General features: G+C 46.7%; 1 pseudogene; it reads left to right on the top strand.

Moving 5' to 3' along the window:
* The first annotated feature begins 2111 nt into the window (after window positions 1–2111).
* LOC116091572 lies at window positions 2112–3863 on the top strand (annotated as a pseudogene).
* Window positions 3864–4372: the final 509 nt, after the last annotated feature.

Below are 4372 nucleotides of genomic sequence, written 5' to 3'. Positions count from 1 at the left end.
TGGAACCACTCCATTTCAGAATAGCCTTTAAATATATATCTGGTAATAAACCTAATGAGAAGGTGAAAGGACTTTTCAGTGAAAACTTGAAATCTCTAAAGAAAGAGCTTGAGGAAGACACTTGATATGGAAAGACTTTCTTTCCATGATGATGGATAAGTAGCATTAACATTGTGGAATTGACCATCTGACCAAAATCAATTTACATACTCAATGCAATCCCCCATCAAAATGGCCATGATGTTCTACACAGAACTAGAACAAAAGACCTCAGAAAGCCAAAGTAATATTGAGCAGAAGAAGCAATGCTGGAAGGATTTCGTTAGCCTAGAACTCAATCTGTAGACTAGGCTAGCTCACAAAGATCTCCCTTCTTCTGCCTATCCAGTGAATGTATCAAAGATATCAAAAGATTTTGGACTAAAATAAGCACCTTAGACTAGGGCAGGTAGCCTGCCCAGCCTGGAATGGTATGAAGCTGGACACAGAGTTGGACATAGGCAAAAGACTGATAATCTCCGGCCTTTAAATTCTCTATCTATGCTGTATGCTGAAGCTGGTGGCTTCTTTAAAAGTCCTATTTTTTTTCTTGCTTATTCTAAGGTTAGAAACCACTGGCTTGTACGATTAACATCTGTTGCCTAGCAGCAGGGGATTAAGTGGAAAATTTACTGCTAGCACTCTTTTCTAGCCAGGCAGCCAAGAGCCCCTTACTGATTTGGCTGGTTAACTCTTTGTAAACCAGAAAAGAAAGGAGTGACTCACACAAAAAACACACCGAATGAAGCAGAAAGCCTTTATTGCTTTCAGCATCTTCTCATGGACCTGCCCTTCTCTTGTTTTTGCAGGGACACTGGGGCCTACAGACTCCTTCACCACCACCTGGCTCCCTTCAGTGCCTACATTGGGACTCTCAGGATTCTCAGAACTGTTTCGAGGTGGCAGGTGCCAGCTTCTATCAAAGCCATACTTCAGGTTTTAATCTTCCATGTCAATGGCTTACTTCTCAATCTGGCTCTGCACCAGAGTTCACATAAGATGCCTCTTCTGTGGTGTTATTACAGGAGAGCGCCATCTTATGTGACTCTGATTTCTTTAGCAGGACCACATGGGCTGCCCTCATGGCTTAGATCCAGCACTTCAACTCAGTCTACTCCAACATCTACTCCATCTGGGAGCTGCTGGAGCAGGTGGGGAGCCAGGTGGTGGTGAAGGAGTCTGTAGGCCCCAGTGTCCCTGGAAAAACAAGAGAAGGGCAGGTCCATGAGAAGATGCTTTTTAAAAGTAGACTCACAAAATTGGAAGGAAAGCTGGTGGAACAAAGCCACGTGAACAGTGATACCATGGTTTATGCTGTAGCCAGAAACCATGTGGAGATCCATCATCTGTGCTGCTGTTGATTGTAAGGGGCAAGAAGCTGCTTTTGCAGTAGTATCAATGACTGTGGACTCACAGTTGAGAAGGAGAGGCATAGAAGGCTTCTGTAAGAACTTCTCTCCCCATTCCCACCTCACCCTAAAAAGAAACTCTTTGAAGACTCCTAAAAATTGTGGTAAGGATGCTGAAGAGTAGCTCTTCACAGTTGATGGCTTCTGGTGGGGTTGGAAAGGATTCATTAATCTTTAAGGGGTTGGCTACCAGGAGTTTGTCCATGCTCCAGTGAGTATATGGGCAACACAAATTGAACTTGTTTTTTTTTCTTTTGTTTTGGTGGGGGTCTTAAGGGTGGGAGTAGACCTGAGAGGACTGGGAAGTAAATGGGGTCAGGGAATGCATTATGTGAAGTTTCCAAATAATAAAAGCATTAAGTTTAAATTAAAGAAAGGAAGCTCTGAGAATTATCATCTTCAAAAGTCAGGAGAGGGAAAGTTTCCAGAAAATGAGGAAAGGAATGAGAGAGAAGAAGTGGAGAAGCAAGTGGGAGATGCAAGAAAAAAGGGAAAATGAGGAAGAGGAGCATTGGAAAAAGAGAGAAAGTGTGTGTAGGAGGGAGGGGAGATATCAAGACTTTTTAAGGGCAGCAGCAAGGTGTCCTGACTCTGCAGATATCCGATTTAGGTATCACAGCAGACTCCAGAGTGCAACCTACTATGCTGAAGACCTCAGGAAATATGCCAAAGCTACACAGCAAAGCAAGGACTGCCTTCATTAAGACCCACCAGCTCCATGCAGCCATGGCTTACACCTTCCTGGAACACATGTGCCACCTGGACATTGACTCTGCTCCCATCATGGACCGCAACACTGGCATCATTTGTACCATTGGCCCTGCTTTCCGATCTCTGGAGACACTGAAGAAGAAGATTAAGTCTGAAATCAGTGTGGCTTGGCTGAATTTCTCTCATGGAACCCATGAGTACCATGCAGAGACCATCAAGAATATCTGTGCAGCCACAGAAAGCTTTGCATCTGATCCCATTCTCTACCGTCCAGTTTCGGTGGCTCTGGATACAAAGGGATCTGAGATCCAGATGAGGCATCAAGGGTAGCAGCACCGCAGAAGTGAAGATAATGAAGGGAGCCTGGACACCACATACATGGAAAACTGTAATGAGAGCATCCTGTGGCTGGACTTTAAGAACATCTGCACAGTGGTGGAGGTGGGCAGCAAGATCTACATGGATGGCACATTCATTTCACTGCAGGTGAAGGAGAAAGGTTCTGACTTCTTGGTGACAGAGGTAGAGAATGGTAGCTCCTTGGGCAACAAGAAGGGGTGGACCTGCTGGGGACCACCCTGCCATGTCAGAAAAGGACATCCAGGATCTGAAGTTTGAAGTGGAGCAAGATGTAGGCATGGTGTTTGCATCTTTCATCCGCAAAGCAGCCGACATGCATGGGGTTAGGAAGGTCCTGGGAGAGAAGGGGAAGAACAACAGATCATCAACAAAATCAAGAACCATGAAGGTGTCTGCAGGCTTGAGATTTTGGAGGCTGGCGATGGGATCATGGTGACCTGAACATTGAGATTCCTGCAGAGAAGGTCTTCCTGGCTCAGAAGATGATGGTCCAACAATGTGACCAAGCTGGGAAGCCTGTCATCTGTGCCACACAGGCACATGTTATTTTCTTCCTTCTGCATTCTCCACCTAGGAGACCTGGTCTTGCCCCGTCCTTTGGGCACACACACCCACATACAGCTGTGATCTGTGTGCCTGTCCTGCACAGTCTTCAGGAGATCAGCTTGGCAATTATCACTGAAGGTGGCCTAGGGTCTCAGCCTGGCCTTCTGTCATTTAGTGATGGTCTCTTACCAAGAGCCCTTGTCTGTCTCCTTCTAGATGCTGGACAGCACATTCAAGAAGCTACACCCCACCCATGTTGAAGGTAGTGATGTGGCCAATACCATCTTAGATGGAGTGGATTGTATCATGCTGTCAGGAGAAAGAGCCAAAGGGTATTACCCTCTGGAGGCTGTTCTCATGCAGCACCTGATTGCCTGAGAGGCAGAGGCTGCCATCGACCACTTGCAGTTATACAAGGAACTTGCTGTCTGGTGTCCACTAACAATGACCCCATAGAAGCTGCTGCAGACTTCATTCAAGCTGCTGCAGTGGGGTCAGTATTGTGCTCACCAACTCTGGCAGGAATACTCACCAAGTGGCCAGGTACAGCCCTTGTACTCCCATCATTGTTGTGACTCACAATCCCCAGACAGCTCACCAGGTCCATCTGTACCTCAGCATCTTCCCTCTGAGGTACAGGATGCTTAGACTGAGGGCGTTTTCCTGCATGTAAATTTGGCCATGAATATTGGCAAGGCCCAAAGCTTCTTCAAGAAGGGAGATGTGACCATTGTGCTGACCAGGTGGTGCCCTGGTTGTGGCTTCAGCAACAACATGTGTGTAGTGCCTGTGCCTTGATGGCCCTCTGGAGCCCCTCTTCTTGCCCCTGCCCCATCTCTTCCCCAATCCCATCCATTAGGCCAGCAACGCTTGTAATGCTCACTCCTGGCCATAGTGTGGCGCTAGTGGGCTGGAACACCAAGAGAAATTAATGCCTATGAAACCCCCGCAACAGAGCCCAGCTATCTATCATATGACCCTACCCGAGCCAGGAGTGAAGGAGGAATACAGGAATGGAAGCCTTTATCACAAACCTTTATGGACTTTATCACAAAAGGGCAGCAACATCTCTGTGTACTTTGCTCCCATAGAAAGTTACCCAGCCCCCCCCACAAAAAAAAAAGGCTGGAGGGATGGCTCAGCAGTTAAGACCACTGACTGCTCTTCTAGAGGTCCCAAATTCAATTCCCAGCAACCACATGGTGGCTCACAACCATCTATAATGGGGATCTGATGCTCTCTTCTGGTGTGTCTGAAGACAGAGACAGTGAGTGTACTCACATACAGGAAATAAATAATTTTTTTTT

This window comes from Mastomys coucha, chromosome X, assembly GCF_008632895.1.
Source record: "Mastomys coucha isolate ucsf_1 chromosome X, UCSF_Mcou_1, whole genome shotgun sequence".
Taxonomy (NCBI): Eukaryota; Metazoa; Chordata; class Mammalia; order Rodentia; family Muridae; genus Mastomys; species Mastomys coucha.
This window is presented reverse-complemented; position numbering and strand designations above follow the sequence as displayed.